The following is a 20,736-nucleotide window of genomic DNA, read 5'->3' on the forward strand; positions in this document are numbered from 1 at the left end:
TGTGGTCTATACAGGACTCTCTTGGTGTGGTCTATACAGGACTCGGGTGTGGTCTATACAGGACTCGCTTGGTGTGGTCTATACAGGACTCGCTTGGTGTGGTCTATACAGGACTCGCTTGGTGTGGTCTATACAGGACTCTCTTGGTGTGGTCTATACAGGACTCTTGGTGTGGTCTTGGTGTGGTCTATACAGGACTCTCTTGGTGTGGTCTATACAGGACTCGCTTGGTGTGGTCTATACAGGACTCTCTTGGTGTGGTCTATACAGGACTCTCTTGGTGTGGTCTAGGACTCTCTTGGTGTGGTCTATACAGGACTCGCTTGGTGTGGTCTATACAGGACTCTCTTGGTGTGGTCTATACAGGACTCGCTTGGTGTGGTCTATACAGGACTCGCTTGGTGTGGTCTATACAGGACTCGCTTGGTGTGGTCTATACAGGACTCTCTTGGTGTGGTCTATACAGGACTCTCTATGGACTCTCTTGTGTGGTCTATACAGGACTCGCTTGGTGTGGTCTATACAGGACTCTCTTGGTGTGGTCTATACAGGACTCTCTTGGTGTGGTCTATACAGGACTCTCTTGGTGTGGTCTATACAGGACTCGCTTGGTGTGGTCTATACAGGACTCGCTTGGTGTGGTCTATACAGGACTCGACTCGCTTGGTGTGGTCTATACAGGACTCGCTTGGTGTGGTCTATACAGGACTCGCTTGGTGTGGTCTATACAGGACTCTCTTGGTGTGGTCTATACAGGACTCTCTTGGTGTGGTCTATACAGGACTCTCTCTTGGTGTGGTCTATACAGGACTGTGGTCTATACAGGACTCTCTTGGTGTGGTCTATACAGGACTCTCTTGGTGTGGTCTATACAGGACTCGCTTGGTGTGGTCTATACAGGACTCGCTTGGTGTGGTCTATACAGGACTCGCTTGGTGTGGTCTATACAGGACTCGCTTGGTGTGGTCTATACAGGACTGTGGTGTGGTCTATACAGGACTCGCTTGGTGTGGTCTACACAGGACTCTCTTGGTGTGGTCTATACAGGACTCGCTTGGTGTGGTCTATACAGGACTCGCTTGGTGTGGTCTATACAGGACTCTCTTGGTGTGGTCTATACAGGACTCGCTTGGTGTGGTCTATACAGGACTCGCTTGGTGTGGTCTATACAGGACTCTCTTGGTGTGGTCTATACAGGACTCTCTGGTCTATACAGGACTCGCTTGGTGTGGTCTATACAGGACTCTCTTGGTGTGGTCTATACAGGACTCTCTTGGTGTGGTCTATACAGGACTCTCTTGGTGTGGTCTATACAGGACTCGCTTGGTGTGGTCTATACAGGACTCTCTTGGTGTGGTCTATACAGGACTCTCTTGGTGTGGTCTATACAGGACTCTCTTGGTGTGGTCTATACAGGACTCTCTTGGTGTGGTCTATACAGGACTCGCTTGGTGTGGTCTATACAGGACTCTCTTGGTGTGGTCTATACAGGACTCGCTTGGTGTGGTCTATACAGGACTCGCTTGGTGTGGTCTATACAGGACTCTCTTGGTGTGGTCTATACAGGACTCTCTTGGTGTGGTCTATACAGGACTCTCTTGGTGTGGTCTATACAGGTCTATACAGGACTCTCTTGGTGTGGTCTATACAGGACTCGCTTGGTGTGGTCTATACAGGACTCGCTTGGTGTGGTCTATACAGGACTCGCTTGGTGTGGTCTATACAGGACTCTCTTGGTGTGGTCTATACAGGACTCGCTTGGTGTGGTCTATACAGGACTCTCTTGGTGTGGTCTATACAGGACTCTCTTGGTGTGGTCTATACAGGACTCGCTTGGTGTGGTCTATACAGGACTCTCTTGGTGTGGTCTATACAGGACTCGCTTGGTGTGGTCTATACAGGACTCGCTTGGTGTGGTCTATACAGGACTCTTGGTGTGGTCTATACAGGACTCTTGGTGTGGTCTATACAGGACTCTTGGTGTGGTCTATACAGGACTCTCTCTGTGGTCTTGGACTGGTGGTCTATACAGGACTCGGACTGTGGTGTGGTCTATACAGGACTGTGTGGTCTATACAGGACTCTTGGTGTGGTCTTGGTGTGGTCTATACAGGACTCTCTTGGTGTCATCTATACAGGACTCTATACAGGACTCTCTTGGTGTGGTCTATACAGGACTCTCTTGGTGTGGTCTATACAGGACTCGCTTGGTGTGGTCTATACAGGACTCTCTTGGTGTGGTCTATACAGGACTCGGTGTGGTCTATACAGGACTCTCTTGGTGTGGTCTATACAGGACTCTCTTGGTGTGGTCTATACAGGACTCTCTTGGTGTGGTCTATACAGGACTCTCTTGGTGTGGTCTATACAGGACTCTCTTGGTGGTCTATACAGGACTCTATACAGGACTCGCTTGGTGTGGTCTATACAGGACTCTCTTGGTGTGGTCTATACAGGACTCTCTTGGTGTGGTCTATACAGGACTCGCTTGGTGTGGTCTATACAGGACTCTCTTGGTGTGGTCTATACAGGACTCTTGGTGTGGTCTTGGTGTGGTCTATACAGGACTCGCTTGGTGTGGTCTATACAGGACTCGCTTGGTGTGGTCTATACAGGACTCTCTTGGTGTGGTCTATACAGGACTCGCTTGGTGTGGTCTATACAGGACTCGTTGGTGTGGTCTATACAGGACTCTTGGTGTGGTCTATACAGGACTCTTGGTGTGGTCTATACAGGACTTTGGTGTGGTCTATACAGGACTCTCTTGGTGTGGTCTTGGTGTACAGGACTCTTGGTGTGGTCTTGGGACTCGCTGTGTGGTCTATACAGGACTCTCTTGGTGTGGTCTATACAGGACTCGCTTGGTGTGGTCTATACAGGACTCTTGGTGTGGTCTTGGTGTGGTGTGGTCTATACAGGACTCTCTTGGTGTGGTCTATACAGGACTCTCTTGGTGTGGTCTATACAGGACTCTCTTGGTGTGGTCTATACAGGACTCTCTTGGTGTGGTCTATACAGGACTCTCTTGGTGTGGTCTATACAGGACTCGCTTGGTGTGGTCTATACAGGACTCTCTTGGTGTGGTCTATACAGGACTCTCTTGGTGTGGTCTATACAGGACTCGCTTGGTGTGGTCTATACAGGACTCGCTTGGTGTGGTCTATACAGGACTCTCTTGGTGTGGTCTATACAGGACTCGCTTGGTGTGGTCTATACAGGACTCTCTTGGTGTGGTCTATACAGGACTCTCTTGGTGTGGTCTATACAGGACTCTCTTGGTGTGGTCTATACAGGACTGTGGTCTATACAGGACTCTCTTGGTGTGGTCTATACAGGACTCTCTTGGTGTGGTCTATACAGGACTCGCTTGGTGTGGTCTATACAGGACTCGCTTGGTGTGGTCTATACAGGACTCGCTTGGTGTGGTCTATACAGGACTCTCTTGGTGTGGTCTATACAGGACTCTCTTGGTGTGGTCTATACAGGACTCTCTTGGTGTGGTCTATACAGGACTCTCTTGGTGTGGTCTATACAGGACTCGCTTGGTGTGGTCTATACAGGACTCGCTTGGTGTGGTCTATACAGGACTCGCTTGGTGTGGTCTATACAGGACTCTCTTGGTGTGGTCTATACAGGACTCGCTTGGTGTGGTCTATACAGGACTCTCTTGGTGGTGTGTCTATACAGGACTCGCTTGGTGTGGTCTATACAGGACTCGCTTGGTGTGGACTCTATACAGGACTCTCTTGGTGTGGTCTATACAGGACTCGCTTGGTGTGGTCTATACAGGACTCTCTTGGTGTGGTCTATACAGGACTCTTGGTGTGGTCTTGGACTGTGGTCTATACAGGACTCGCTTGGTGTGGTCTATACAGGACTCTTGGTGTGGTCTATACAGGACTCTCTTGTGTGGTCTATACAGGACTCTCTTGGTGTGGTCTATACAGGACTCTCTTGGTGTGGTCTATACAGGACTCGCTTGGTGTGGTCTATACAGGACTCGCTTGTGGTCTATACAGGACTGTGGTCTATACAGGACTCTCTTGGTGTGGTCTATACAGGACTCTCTTGGTGTGGTCTATACAGGACTCTCTTGGTGTGGTCTATACAGGACTCTCTTGGTGTGGTCTATACAGGACTCTCTTGGTGTGGTCTATACAGGACTCTATACAGGACTTGGTGTGGTCTATACAGGACTCTCTTGGTGTGGTCTATACAGGACTCTCTTGGTGTGGTCTATACAGGACTCTCTTGGTGTGGTCTATACAGGACTCTCTTGGTGTGGTCTATACAGGACTCTCTTGGTGTGGTCTATACAGGACTACAGGACTCTCTTGGTGTGGTCTATACAGGACTCTCTTGGTGTGGTCTATACAGGACTCTCTTGGTGTGGTCTATACAGGACTCGCTTGGTGTGGTCTATACAGGACTCTCTTGGTGTGGTCTATACAGGACTGTTGGTGTGGTCTATACAGGACTCGCTTGGTGTGGTCTATACAGGACTCGCTTGGTGTGGTCTATACAGGACTCGCTTGGTGTGGTCTATACAGGACTCGCTTGGTGTGGTCTATACAGGACTCGCTTGGTGTGGTCTATACAGGACTCGCTTGGTGTGGTCTATACAGGACTCTCTTGGTGTGGTCTATACAGGACTCTCTTCTATACAGGTGTGTGGTCTATACAGGACTCTCTTGGTGTGGTCTATACAGGACTCTCTTGGTGTGGTCTATACAGGACTCTCTTGGTGTGGTCTATACAGGACTCGCTTGGTGTGGTCTATACAGGACTCGCTTGGTGTGGTCTATACAGGACTCTCTTGGTGTGGTCTATACAGGACTCTCTTGGTGTGGTCTATACAGGACTCTCTTGGTGTGGTCTATACAGGACTCTTGGTGTGGTCTATGGACTGTGGGTCTATACAGGACTCTCTTGGTGTGGTCTATACAGGACTCTCTTGGTGTGGTCTATACAGGACTCTTGGTGTGGTCTTGGTGTGGTCTATACAGGACTCTCTTGGTGTGGTCTATACAGGACTCGCTTGGTGTGGTCTATACAGGACTCGCTTGGTGTGGTCTATACAGGACTCGCTTGGTGTGGTCTATACAGGACTCTCTTGGTGTGGTCTATACAGGACTCTCTTGGTGTGGTCTATACAGGACTCGCTTGGTGTGGTCTATACAGGACTCTCTTGGTGTGGTCTATACAGGACTCTCTTGGTGTGGTCTATACAGGACTCTCTTGGTGTGGTCTATACAGGACTCAGGACTTGGTGTGGTCTATACAGGACTCGCTTGGTGTGGTCTATACAGGACTCGCTTGGTGTGGTCTATACAGGACTCTCTTGGTGTGGTCTATACAGGACTCTCTTGGTGTGGTCTATACAGGACTCTCTTGGTGTGGTCTATACAGGACTCTCTTGGTGTGGTCTATACAGGACTCTCTTGGTGTGGTCTATACAGCTTGGTGTGGTCTATACAGGACTCGCTTGGTGTGGTCTATACAGGACTCGCTTGGTGTGGTCTATACAGGACTCTCTTGGTGTGGTCTATACAGGACTCTCTTGGTGTGGTCTATACAGGACTCTCTTTCTCAACTCTTTTGACCGACAAAGTATTCCATTAAATGTAAAAACCATTCAAGCCCTCAACTCTCCACCTCGAAGTGAGTTCCACTGAGTTTTTTCATTGTTCGTCTCTAATCTGGGCCTGATTTTAGACCTGGGATATGAGGTGGGTGCAATTAATTATCAACTAGAACAGAAAACCAGCAGGCTCCAGAGCTCGTAAGGTCAGAATTGAATACCCCTGCACTAGAGCATCAAACAGGCTGTGATGAGGGTTGACTAATAGTTAGCATGTTCCTATCCTGTATGCCACTCTGTTTCTGCTAATATTTGGCATATCCCTAGCCTGGATGCCACTCTGTTTCTGCTAATATTTGGCATATCCCTAGCCTGGATGCCAGTCTGTTTCTGCTAATAGTTAGCATATCCCTAGCCTAGATGCTAGTGTTTCTGATTCAGCCCACTCCTCTGTCATTGTCATGTTTGAATATAGGGATATGGAGCTTCCTCCTGCCGTTACCAAGAGACTGTCCTACCCAATAATGGTGGCACCAACCTCCTGTGCTGGGGTCACTTCTAAGGGCCTGTATTAGTGATAGAGGCCAGATCCAGTTGTGATTAAATCTTTAGGTAAGGGAAAGGGAGAAGCAGACAATGTGTGAAACATACTGTACCAAATGTTTATTTATCTCATTCTCACATTTCTCATTCAATTTTTCCGTGATTCTTATCAATGAGACAATTACAAGAGCAACATCGAGTATTTAGTCATTAATACAAAGCACAGGAGGCGGCTGAGGGGAGGACTGCTCATAATAATGTCTGGAATGGCGTGAATGGAATGGTATCAAACACATGGAAATCATGTGTTTGATGTGTTCGATTACCATTCCATTGATTCTGTTCCAGACATTACTATGAGCCCATCCTCCCCAACTAAGGTGCCATCAACCTCCTGTGATACAAAGTGTTCCTCCCAAAAAATGTGTATCCTTCATTTTTCCCAGTTCACTAAATATTACAAGAAATGACAGATATAGTTGGTGTTCAAACTACCTCAGATAGCTTTGAAAGGAGCTATATATAATGCTGTAGTGCTCTGGGGCATTGGGATTGTCTGTTGGCGTTGCTATGCATGACACCACAAACATTTCAGTGTTGGGGACCGAGGACGTGATCTCCATGGAGACCATCTCTTTCAGTTCCACCTGGAACCACAGAGAAGATGATGTTGTCCTATGACACTGATCTAAGGTCAGTTTGTTAGTTTTACTCCCTTCCACCAACCCAAAGGGTCAAGATTTGGGTCAGGTAAGCTGATTCTAGATCTGTGACATAACCAATTAGCCTGTACATTGACCAGATCCTCTTTGGGATAAATTAACATTATTCATTAGTTAACTCAATATAACTATATATAACATCGGGAAAGTACATCATTTTGAATTTGAGTCATTTCGCAGATGTTCTTATCCAGAGTGACTTACAGGAGCAATTATGGTTAGGTGCCTTGGTCAAGGACACATTGAGAGATTTTTTAACCTAGTCGGCTCGGGATTCGAACCAGTGACCTTTTGGTTAAAAGCCCTGAGCTCTTATCCACTAGACTGCTTGCCGCCCTACAGCAGCAAAGAAGATGCAATTTCTTGTTCTATGAAACTGGGCTGTCTGCATGAATCAAGATCGAGTTAGCCCACTGATGATAAAACCTAATCAGTCTGGATCTTAAGGTGTCAGGCTAGGTAACACATTAGGCAAGCATAGTTCAGTGAACTAGTTACACTACATACACACCTCCACTGGGTAACTGGCTGGATCCACCATCCTGTTAAAACTACTACTGTGGTAGAACTCAAACTGGTAGGTGAACTTCCCGAAGCCCTCTCTGAAAATGGACGGAATCTTGTGGGCCAGGAATTCCAGGCTCACGTTGCCCTTCTTGAGGTAGACGCACCAGAATTCGATCTCCATCTCGTCCCTCTTGGTGATCACGGCACTAGAGTCCTCAAAGGAAGTGATCACGTTTCTGAAGATTAGGTTGTCCTCTTCCTCCTAAAAAGCAACATATTTTGCTTTAATTGATGATCACTGTCAGAGTGATATAAATGGCAAAGATCTGGTTGAAATAATACGTCAAATATGTAATACTGTGCTGATATAGGATCAGATTTCCATTTTTGATCATAATGAATATGATTATAGGAACAGGGAGGATCTGATCCTGGATAGGCACTTATTTTTGTGAATAAAAGTCCAGACCTGCAGCTGGGTACCGCAGCTGGCTGCTATTGGAGCTCAGGCTGCAGGACGGGTCATTAAGACGCAGGTGGTCCTCAGAGACCCACGATGGAGGCCTTCTCCACAGCCACCGTCATGCTGGTCTCGTTGCAGACCACATTTGCTTTGGAAACAGTCACAAAAACGAGGATACGAGAGGATGCTATGCTTGTCAGAGAGTAGAGATCTGCTCGGGCAGTTTAACATTACACAGATTCACAAACCAGATGAGCATTGCGTTTGCACCAGTAGGCCGTTTTCTCAGTTGGCCTGCCACATGTAGTAGGGAGTGTTGTTGTTTGTGGTTGGGTAGCAACAGGTTCCGTTGTTTGGGGTTGGGTAGCAACAGGTTCCATCATTTGTACCATGGTTGTGGCTTTGGTTACTGTAGGACACAGCCCTGAAAATATAAATTGAAACATGTGCAACAGATGATTTAAATTGTCAAAAGAACACTTTCTGATTTATACATCATTTCCATTAAATGTATTAATGTATTATTTATTTTAGTAGGTAATGCAAAAACTTTAAATTGTGTTATTCCTTTACTGACCTGATAACAGAATGATCAGGAACACTGTGTTTTTCCATGGCTTCACACTGTGTAAAGGAAGGGAGAAACAATTCATCAAAGCTGCTTTTCTGGACTAAAGGCCAACATTGACATTTGGAATGTTATTATTAAGTATTTCGGGATGTCTTACACATTTTAAAATTCATTTTATGTTTCTCGAAGCTCACTCCCCATACCAGTAGTCGCGCAAGACAATTACGTCATCAAAGATGGCTTCCCACTACCAGAGATGTGCAGTGAGCTTCCGGAAAATTTGGATATAAATATTTATTTGACCGTGGTTCACACATTTTACAATCAGAGTGGACTGGCAAGGTGTTCCTCATAATAGATGTGCCTCCGGTGACTGGATTTGTTTTTCAGAAAAATACCACAGACCTGGGATGTTTAATTTGCTGGGTTCGTCAATTAGTATTCAATGACTAAGAACCAGTGCATTGTAATAAAAGTGTACGTTGTTCGAAGGAGTGAAAAAGGCTATGATACAGTATGGTAGCGGCGTTTGTTAGATCTACATTCAAATTACTTTTGAGTATAATGGTGACAATAACCACATTTCATTCCAACCATTTCATACAGATGAATTACCTGACACATTAAAAAGTCACAACAAATTTGTTTGCTCGAAATGGTGGGATCTTTTTGTGTTGGTAGCCTGTGAGCGGTTGGTTCAAGTGCATATGCCATGGCCAGAGTGGACACATTTGTTATTTAACAAAACAGTTTGAGACCAAACCATCAGTGGATTTGAAAATGATGGAAAACCATTTAACTTTTTCACTTAACCATTTAACTTTTTTAGTGGCAAAAGTTATTTTTATGTGCACTACGTCACCACTCAAAGCCTTTTACCCGCAATAAGTCTGTTTGGTGGGTAAATGCACATATTGTTTTAAGCAGATTTGAGAATATTTGGAAGACAATCTTTCGCAAATTGGATTTACAACCCTTAAATCACGTGAAATACCCTTCTTTTACGCTGCTGCGGCTCCCTGTTCATCTATGCATAGTCACTTTAACTATACATTCATGTGCATATTACCTCGACGAACCGGTGTCCCCGCACATTGATTCTACGGTACCACCTGTATATAGCCTCGCTACTGTTATTTTCACTGTCATTTTACTGTTTCCTTTTTTCTTATCTATTGTTTAACTAATATATATATTTTCTTTTAACTTAAATTGCACTATTGGTTAGAGCCTGTATTCAGCATTACCACACCTGCATACCACTGCTGGCTTGCTTCTGAAGCTAAGCAGGGTTGGTCCTGGTCAGTCCCTGGATGGGAGACCAGATGCTGCTGGAAGTGGTGTTGGAGGGCCAGTAGGAGGCACTCTTTCCCCTGGTCTAAAAAAAATATCCCAATGCCCCAGGGCAGTGATTGGGGACATTGCCCTATGTAGGGTGCCGTCTTTCGGATGGGACGTTAAACGGGTGTCCTGACTCTCTGAGGTCATTAAAGATCCCATGGCACTTTTCGTAAGAGTAGGGGTGTTAACCGAGGTGTCCTGGTTAAATTCCCAATCTGGCCCTCAAACCATCACAGTCACCTAATAATCCCCAGTTTACAATTGCCTCATTCATCCCCCTGTAACTATTCCCCAGGTTGTTGCTGCAAATGAGAATGTGTTCTCAGTCAACTTACCTGGTAAAATAACAAAAATAAATTTGGCGCACGTGACAAATACACTTTGATTTAATACACCCATGCAATATATTTAGACTATTTTAGCTGGGCTTGCTAGTAGAGCATTACACTCTGTGAATAATAGTACACTGTAGACTAGGGTGAAACAGAGGTTGAGTTCCTGCCCAACTGCGTTGCAGACGCATGCCAGATCTTACCACGCGCGGATAGGTATTTAACATATGAGCTAACCACATCATATTGCAAAATCTGATGCCCGACTGCACTGTCGTTGACGTGGCATGCAACCAATGGGTGATGCAACGCCTGCAAATCCATGGGCAGGAACTCGACCAGAGTTTCTAAAAATGACTAATGTGAGAAATCATGCAATGTGACTGACAAAAACAATAAAACACCAACATTTCTATCAAATCTTACAGTAGTGCATATACACTTACAGCATAACTGTTTTTATTGTGATGGAATTGTCCTTGAAGTACCTGGATTATCAATGGTATTGATTCATCATGTTAATTATGTTCTGGTGCCATTTGGACAATTTAAAGTATCGATTGGGGACTTATTTGTAGAGGAATGTAACAGTTTCTGGGTGATTTGTGATGATTTATTTGCGCTTCCCATTGACAGTGTTTTTGTATTTTAATGTGTTCATACATACATATATTCATACATATGTACAGCACCAGTTAAACGTTTGGACAACCTACACATTTTTCTTTATTTTTACTATTTTCTACGTTGTAAAATAATAGTGAAGACATCAAAACAATGAAATAACACACATGGAATCATGTAGTAACCCAAAAAGTGCTAGACAAATCAAAATAGATATTATATTTGAGATTCTTCAAAGTAGCCACCCTTTGCCTTGATGACAGCGTTGCACACTCTTGGCATTCTCTCAACCAGCTTCATGAGGTAGTCACCTGGAACATCAGTCCATGAAACTCTGGAATTAGGTCTCCACATTTTTTACTGGTACTGTAGATATAGTTATAGTTTTGGTATAATGGCTATTTTTTGTAAGTGAGACCTAGTTTTTAATATGTCTTCCCTGTTAAAATAAAGGCTAAATAAAAAAACAATTATAATACAATAAATAAAAATATGAATAATGTAGTGTTAATTTTCCTGGTGGATCCAGAATGAACACCCCATGCTGATGAGGATGATGATAATGATGAAGAGGATGATGATGATAATTATAATTGTATGAAAATAGCGTTACAGTTACGTTCCCTAAAATGTTTTTTGAAAAATCTTCAGCATTTGATATTCTAACTCATTCGACTCCACTGTATTGCAATATCAGAAGACTGTAATTGTGCTTTCTGCCACATAGGGTTCTGCAAGCGTCACGTCACAGGGAATAAGAACGTTCACTTATTCATCTACTGCAGTGGAGGCTGGTGGGAGGAGCTATAGAAGGATAGGCTCGTAATTTCTGGAATGGAATAAATGGAATATGACGTTTGATTCCGTTCCAGCCATTACAATGAGCCCATTCTCCTATTGCCCATTCTCCTATCCTATTCCATTCTCCTATCCCATTCCATTCTCCAGCCTTCACTTGTATACTTTACAACTATATTGATTTGAATTGTATTGTATTGATGTTTAATATAATATAGTATTGCTTGTGTGACAGAGTGTGAATGGTCCTTGCCCCACACAAAGACAGAGTGCAAATGGTTTTAGTCAATTACCGATCAGCCACTGTCCATTGTGAGCATTGTTGGAAGTTGATAACGCAGATTGTCAACTTTGAGCATACAGTATATGGGCTCTGACCTTTCTTGGGTTGGGGCCGTGTAGCAGGAACTCTATATATGGGCATAGGGCTGTGTAGCATGAACTCTTTATATGGGCATACGGCCGTGACAGCCGCTTTGCACACCTGCTCATTGAAATTCATACACAGTTTTCATCAGAAAATGCTAACATTTGGTCTACCAAACCAAAGTATGGAATGCAGTTACTCCTAAGAGTCACAAGGCGACCGGAAACATGGCCGAATACAAACAGTGTAGCTATTCCCTCTGCAAGGCAATTAAATAAGCTAAGCGTCAGTATAGAGACAAAGTAGAGTCGCGATTCAACGGCTCAGACACGAGAGGTATGTGGCAGGATCTATAGTCAATCACGACCTACAAAAAGAATACCAGCCCGTTGCGGGCTCCGATGTCTTGCTCCCAGACAAACTAAACAACTTCTTTGCTCGCTTTGACGACAATAAAATGCCACCGACAAGGCCCGCTACCAAAACCTGTGGGCTCTCCTTCACCGCAGCCAACGTGAGTAAAACATTTAAACGTGTTAACCCTCGCAAGGCTGCTGGCCCAGACGGCTTCCCCAGCTTCATCCTCAGAGCATGTGCAGATTAGATGGCTGGTGTGTTTACGGACATGTTCAATCAATCCCTATCCCAGTCTGCTGTTCCCACACGCTTCAAGAGGGCCACCATTGTTCCTGTTCCCAAGATGGCTAAGGTAACTGAGCTAAACGATTATCGCCCCCTAGCACTCACTTCTGTCATCATGAAGTGCTTTGAGAGACTAGTCAAGGATTATATCACCTCCACCCTACCTGACACCATAGACCCTCTCAAATTTGCTGACCGCCCCAACAGGTCCATAGACAACGCAATAGCAATCACACTGCACACTGCCCTAACCCATCTGGACAAGAGGAATACCTATGTAAGAATGCTGTTCATCTACAACAGCTCAGCATTTAACACCATAGTACCCTCCAAACTCATCATCAAGCTGGGTCTCGACCCCGCCCTGTGCAACTGGATCCGGGACTTCCTGACGTGCCGCCCCCAGGTGGTGAAGGTAGGAAACAACATTTTGTTTTACATTTTTTAACCTTTATTTAACCAGGCAAGTCAGTTAAGAACAAATTCTTATTTTCAATGATGGCCTGTCACTGACCCTCAACCCTGGAGCCCCATAAGGGTGTGTGCTCAGCCCTCTCCTGTATTCCCTGTTCACATACGACTGCATGGCCATGCACTCCTCTACCTCAATCATCAAGTTACAGATGACAGAACAGTTGTGGGCTTGATCACCAACAATGACGAGACAGCCTACAGGGAGGAAGTGAGGGCACTCAGAGTGTGGTGTCAGAAACACCCTCTCACTCAACATCAACAAAACAAAGGAGATGATCGTGGACTTCAGGAAACAGCAGAGGGAGCACTCCCCTATCCACATCAACATAACAGTAGTGGAGAAGGTGGAAAGTTAAGTTCCTGGGCATACACATCATAGACAAATTGGAATGGTCCACCCACACAGACAGTGTGGTGAAGAAGGCGCAACAGCGCAGAAACTGGTACGGAAACTGCACCGCCCTCAACTGCAAGGCTATCAGGAGGGTGGTGCGGTCTGCACAACATATCACCAGGGGCAAACTACATGTCCTCCATGACACATACACCACCCGATGTCACAGGAAGGCCAAGATCATCAAGGACAACAATCACCCGAGCCACTGCCGAGTCACTTTAAACAATGACACTAAATAATGCCACTTTAATAATGTTTACATATCTTACATTACTCATATAACATGTACAGTATATACTGTATTTTATACCATCTACTTCACCTTGTGTCACGTTCTGACCATCGTTCGTGTGTGTTTTCCTTGTTTTAGTGTTGGTCAGGACGTGAGCTGGGTGGGCATTCTATGTTGTGTGTCTGGTTTGTCCATTTCTATGTTAGGCCCTATATGGTTCTCAATCAGAGGCAGGTGTTAGTCATTGTCTCTGATTGGGAACCATATTTAGGCAGCCTGTTTTGTGTTGGGTTTTGTGGGTGATTGTTCCTGTCTTTGTGTTTGTGGCACCAGATAGGACTGTTTTTTTTGTGGGTTTTTTTTTTTGCACGTTTTGTAGATTGTAGTACTTTCATCTTTATTAAAGATGCACAAAACTAACCACGTTGCATTTTGGTCCGCCTCTCTTTCCCCACAAAAAAACCATTACAGAATCACCCACCAACCAAGGACCAAGCGGCGTGGTAAACAGGCAGCAGGAGAAGCGACAGGTGCAGCAGGAGCAACAGCAGCAGCAGTGGGAGAGGCTGCACTATTTGGAAGAATGGACTTGGGAGGAGATCCTTGACGGGAAAGGACCCTGGGCAGAGCCAGGGGAATATTGCTGCCCCAAAGCCGAGCTGGAGGCAGCGAAAGCAGAGAGGCAGCATTATGAGGAGCTAGCACAGCAGAGCAGCTGGAAGCCCGAGAGGCACCCACAAAAATGTCTTGGGGGGAGGCACAGGGAGAGTGTGGCAGAGTCAGGAGCCAGACCTGAGCCAACTCCTCCTGTTAACAGTAAGGAGCCATGGATGTTAGCGGAGCTATCGGCGAAGCTGAGGGCTGAGTCTGAGAGGGTCGAGGAGTTATTGGACAGAATGGAGGAGAGTGAACGGATGGGAGATGAGGAGACACTCGAGGAGGTGTTAATAGAATTGGGGGAGTGTGAAGAGAGAGAGGAGTTGATTTGGCGTAGTATGCAAGGAATTCGCCCTCAGGTGTGTGTGTCCCCAGCCCGGTACCACCAGTGCCCGCACCAGGCTGTCTCTCCGTCCCATCAACACAGGTACTCCCGCCTGTCCAGCGCTACCAGAGTTTCAGCCCCTCAGTCCAGAGGCGCCAGCGCCCCTCAGTCCAGAGGCGCCAGCGCCCCTCAGTCCAGAGGCGCCAGCGCCCCTCAGTCCAGCGCCGCCTGAGCTACCCGTCTGCCCAGCGCCGCCTGAGCTACCCGTCTGCCCAGCGCCGCCTGAGCTACCCGTCTGCCCAGCGCCGCCTGAGCTACCCGTCTGAACCAGCGCCGCCAGTCTGCCCAGCGCCGCCAGTCTGCCCAGCGCCGCCAGTCTGCCCAGCGCCGCCAGTCTGCCCAGCGCCGCCAGTCTGCCCAGCGCCGCCAGATCCACCAGTCTGCCAGAACTGCCAGTCTGCCAGGATCCACCAGAACTGCCAGGATCCGCCAGGATCTTCCAGATCCACCAGGATCCGTCAGTCAGCCAGGGTCTGCCGGAACCGCCAGTCAGCCAGGATCTGCCAGAACCACCAGCCAGCCAGGATCTGCTCGATTCATCAACCTGCCTGTGCTGCCCCTCAGTCCGGAGCTGCCCCTCAGTCCAGTGTGGCCCGTTGTTAGGGTTCCTAGGCCAAGGTTAGCAGCGAGGGTCGCCACTCAAGGGACGCTAAGGAGGGGGACTAAGACAATTATGGAGTGGGGTCCAGCGCCAGAGCCGCCACCGCGGACAGATGCCCACCCAGACCCTCTCCTATAGGTTTAGGTTGTGCGTTCGGAGTCCGCACCTTGGGGGGGGACCATCGTTCGTGTGTGTTTTCCTTGTTTTAGTGTTGGTCAGGACGTGAGCTGGGTGGGCATTCTATGTTGTGTGTCTGGTTTGTCCATTTCTATGTTAGGCCTGATATGGTTCTCAATCAGAGGCAGGTGTTAGTCATTGTCTCTGATTGGGAACCATATTTAGGTAGCCTGTTTTGTGTTGGGTTTTGTGGGTGATTGTTCCTGTGTTTGTGGCACCAGATAGGACTGTTTTGTTTTTTGCACGTTTCTTGTTTTGTAGATTGTAGTACTTTCATCTTTATTAAAGATGCACAAAACTAACCACGCTCCATTTTGGTCCGCCTCTCTTTCCCCACAAGAAAACCATTACACCTGGCCTATGCAGCTCGGCCATATATTTATATGTACATATTCTCATCCACCCTTTTAGATTTGTGTGTATTAGGTAGTTGTTGGGAGATTGTTAGATTAGTTTTAGATATTACTGCACTGTTAACTAGAAGCACAAGCATTTTGCAAGACTCGCATTAACATTGCTAACCATGTGTATGTGACCAATACGATTTGATTGCAACAGTTGTTTTGTAAGAGTTTGAGTAAAATGTTCAATATATTTCTTTAAACATTCGGTGTTGAGTGCTTAGTCTTTTACCGTTGACATGTTCTGGGTCTTTTAGAGACCTTTTTAAGGAACATCCGGTACTGCTGATAGGTCTACGCATGGTATCTCCATCTTTTGTAAAAAAAAATACTTTATCAGCTACAACAGATAGTTAGGCTGTCGCTCTGTCTCTTTCTGTTTCTCAACCTCTCTCTCTCTGCCGCCCCCCTTATCTCACATTCTGTCAATCTCTCTCTTCCGTCTCTCAATTCCATATAAATTAAATTTCAATTTAAGGGCTTTTTAGGCATGAGAAAAATATGTTAACTTTGGCAAAGTCTCTCTCTCTGCACGAGAAACATGTGTTAACATTGCAAGTGAGGTAGCTAATATACAAAAGTGAAATGAACAGTAAACATGACATGTACAGAAGTCTCAAAAGAATAAAGACATTACAAATGTCATATTATAAATATATATACAGTGTTGTAACAATGTACAAATGGTTAAAGGACACAAGGGAAAATAAATAAGCATAAACATGGGTTGTATTTACAATGGTGTTTGTTCTTCACTGTGATGACACACTGAAATTTCACCCAGTAGATATGAGTTTATCAAAATTGGGTTGGTTTTCGAATTCTTTGTGGATCTGTGTAATCTGAGCGAAATATGTCTCTCTAATATGGTCATACATTGGTTAGGAGGTGCAGCTCAGTTTCCACCTCATTTTGTGGGCAGTGAGCACAAAGCCTGTCTTCTCGAGAGCCATGCCATATTTTTGCAGAATTCTACATGCAGAGTCTCAATTTGGTGTTTGTCCCATTTTGTGCAATCTTGTTTGCTGAGCGGACCCCAGACCTCACAACCATAAAGGGCAATGGGTTCTATGACTGATTCAAGTATTTTTTAGCCAGATCCTAATTGGTATGTTGAATTTTATGTTCCTTTTGATGGCATAGAATGCCCTTCTTGCCTTGTCTCTCAGATCGTTCACAGCTTTGTGGAAGTTACCCGTGGCGCTGATGTTTAGGCCAAGGTATGTACAGTTTTTTGTGTGCTCTAGGGCAACAGTGTCTAGATGGAATTTGTATTTGTGGTCCTGGCGACTGGACCTTTTTTGGAACACCATTACTTTTGGTCTTACTGAGATTTTACTGTCAGGGCCCAGGTCTGGCAGAATCTGTGCATACGATCTAGGTGCTGCTGTAGGCCCTCCTTGGTTGGTGACAGAAGCACCAGATCATCAGCAAATAGTAGACATTTGACTTCAGATTCTAGTAGGGTGAGGCTGGGTGCTGCAGACTTTTCTAGTGCCCGCGCCAATTCGTTGATATATATGTTGAAGAGGGTGGGGCTCAAAGCATCCTTGTCTCACCCCAAGGCCCTGTGGGAAGACATTTGTGTGTTTTTTGCCAATTTTAACCGCACACTTGTTTGTGTACATGGATTTTATAATGTCGTATGTTTTACCCCCAACACCACTTTCCATCTATTTGTATAGTAGACCCTTGTGCTAAATTTAGTTGAAGGCTTTTTTTGAAATCAACAAAGCATGAGAAGACTTTGCCTTTGTTTTGGTTTATTTGGTTGTCAATTAGGGTGTGCAGGGTGAATACATGGTCTGTTGTACGATAATTTGGTAAAAAGCCAATTTGACATTTGGTCAGTACATTGTTTTCATCGAGGAAATGTACGAGTCCGCTGTTAATGATAATGCAGAAGATTTTCTCAAGGTTGCTGTTGACGCATATCCCACGGTAGTAATTGGGGTCAAATTTGTCTCCACTTTTGTGGATTGGGGTGATCAGTCGTTGATTCCAAATATTGGGGAAGATGCCAAAGCTAAGGATGATGTTAAAGAGTTGTAGTATAGCCAATTGGAATTTGTTGTCTGTATATTTGATCATTTCATTAACCTCTCTGGGATATGTTAGATGCTAGCGTCCCACCTGGCCAAAAGCCAGGGAAAATGCAGAGTGCCAAATTCAAATAAATTACTATAAAAATCAAACTTTCATTAAATCACACATGTAAGATACCAAATTAAACATTTCAAACTACTTTTGTAATACAACTTTAGGTATTTTTTTACGTAAATAATCGATAAAATTGAAGATGGGATGATCTGTGTTCAATACAGGAGGAAAACAAACTGTAGCGAGCTTTCTGGTCACGCGCCTCTAACAGTACCCTTCAAGTGACCCTTGTTCAAAATGGCCGTACTTCTTCATTACACAAAGTAAAAACCTCCACCAATTTCTAAAGACTGTTGTCATCCAGTGGAAACATTAGGAACTGCAAGAAGGTCCCTTAGAAATCTGGATTCCCAATGAAACCCCATTGAAAAGAGAGTCACCTCAAAAAAATAAAAAATCTGAATGGTTTGTCCTCGTGTTTTCGCCTGCTAAGTTCTGTTATACTCACAGACATAATTTAAGCAGTTTTCGGAACTTCAGAGTGTTTTCTATCCAAATCTACTAATAATATGCATATCTTATCTTCTGGGGATGAGTAGCAGGCAGTTGAATTTGGGCATGCATTTCATCCGGACATGAAAATACTGCCTCCTGTCACCAAGAAGTTAAGGATACCATCAACACCACATACCTCTCTCTCTCTCTCTCTCTCTCTCTCTCTCTCTCTCTCTCTCTCTCTCTCTCTCTCTCTCTCTCTCTCTCTCTCAACCAGATTAAGGTTTGTCAGTTTCTCTCCTCCAGTCTGTAACACATTCCTACCATCTGTTGGGGTTGGCAGGCAGGCATGGAGGGAGGGGGGTGGAGGCAGGGAGGAGGAAGCTGTGGTATTGCTAAGCCTTCTATAAATAGCCCATACCCCACATTCAGCCAGCAAGTCAGTCAGTCACTAACCTACCTAGCACAGGAGGCTACTGAGGGGAGGACGGCTGTACTTGATACCTTTTCATGTATTTTCTTTCTCCCTCTCTCTTTTACATTGTTATTTCTCTCTCTCTCTCTCTCTCTCTCTCTTTACATTGTTCTTTCTCTCTCTCTCTCTCTCTCTCTTTACATTGTTCTTTCTCCCTCTCTCTCTTTACATTGTTCTTTCTCTCTCTTTCTCTCTCTTTACATTGTTCTTTCTCTCTCAATTCAATTTCCATTTAAGGGCTTTATTGGCATGGGAAACACATGTTAACATGTTACGTTAAGTGCAGTAACAAAAGTGAAATAAACAATACAAATTAACAGTACATTTTCTCTCTCTCACACACCAGTGGAATGTGTGTCTCAGCAGTTGGTGTGGAGAGGGTGGTTAACAGGGCCTTGGTGAGGCTGTGTGTGTATGTAAATGTGTAGAGCCAGAGACCATGGAAGTATCACAGAGTTATCTAATGGCAGAGATATGTGGTGGGCTATGGTTAGGGTGTGTTCTGGGATAGGAAAAGGTATGGGGTCGGGCTTTTGAAAGGACTACATGGATTTAGCTGGGGAGTATGTGTATGATGTATAGCAGGGGTTAAACTTTTTTTTAAAGCATGAACACACTTTACTTCCCCCCCCCTACTAGCACTGACTTCGCTGATAGCTACTTTGAGGGAAAATGGACTTACTATGACATGTGGTTGTCCCACCTAGCTATCTTAACAAGTGGAGGGGAAAATATAACTGACTGTAGATCAGTGTCTGAGAGCAACTTAATCCTAAATGGCATGTCTGTCCTAACACCCTCAGGAACATCATTTAAACCCCTGGGCCGCAGTTGCTACATATGAGGAAACCGAAGTTCAGACCTGGGTTTTTGATTTTTTACTCAACTCGTGTAGAATTGTAGGAAATTAACTTTTAAAACTGCAAAATGTCTCCCACCCTTTCACAAAATGTGTAGAATTGTAGGATATTTTCTGTAAAATTCTTCTGTAGAAAACAAGTTCATTTTTTGTTACTAAAATACCTTCTCTACAAATAGATCAGTTTAGAATCCCAGTGCTGAGTTGGTGTAGTGGCTAATTCTATAGCTACCAGACTGTGTTTGTAGATGGACTGAGGTGAATGAAGCTACAGCAGCCAAGATGGTAAAGCCTGGGTTATTTTTTTGCTAGTTTTTTCTGTTCTTCAAATAGCTATTTTAAAGTTTTTAAATTGTATAGAAATACAGTAAATTAGCTTCAACATTCTCAGACCCTGGTTATGGCCCTGCTCCAAACCATGTACAGTGGGGCAAAAAAGTATTTAGTCAGGCACCAATTGTGCAAGTTCTCCCACTTAAAAAGATGAGAGGCCTGTAATAGGTACACTTCAACTATGACAGACAAAATGAGGGGAAAAAATCCAGAAAATCACATTGTATGATTTTTTTTAGGAATTTATTTGCAAATTATGGTGGAAAATAAGTATTTGGTCACCTACAAACAAGCAAGATTTCTGGCTCTCACAGACCTGTAACTTCTTCTTTAAGAGGCTCCTCTGTCCTCAACTCGGTACCTGTATTAATGGCACCTGTTTGAACTTGTTATCAGTATAAAAGACACCTGTCCACAACCTCAAACAGTCACACTCCAAACTCCACTATGGCCAAGACCAAAGAGCTATCAAAGGAACCCAGAAACAACATTGTAGACCTGCACCAGGCTGGGAAGAATGAATCTGCATTAGGTAAGCAGCTTGGTTTGAGGAAATCAACTGAGGGAGCAATTATTAGGAAATGGAAGACATACAAGACCACTGATAATCTCCCTCGATCTGGAGATCCACGCAAGATCTCATCCCGTGGGGTCAAAAT

General features: G+C 44.8%; 1 pseudogene; it reads right to left on the minus strand.

The window, feature by feature from the left end:
• Positions 1 to 6,615: 6,615 nt before the first annotated feature.
• The window catches only part of LOC135524905 (uncharacterized), a 31,102-nt pseudogene continuing 16,981 nt past the window's right edge, over positions 6,616 to 20,736 (minus strand).

The sequence above is a fragment of the Oncorhynchus masou genome, chromosome 31, assembly GCF_036934945.1.
Source record: "Oncorhynchus masou masou isolate Uvic2021 chromosome 31, UVic_Omas_1.1, whole genome shotgun sequence".
Lineage (NCBI taxonomy): Eukaryota > Metazoa > Chordata > Actinopteri > Salmoniformes > Salmonidae > Oncorhynchus > Oncorhynchus masou.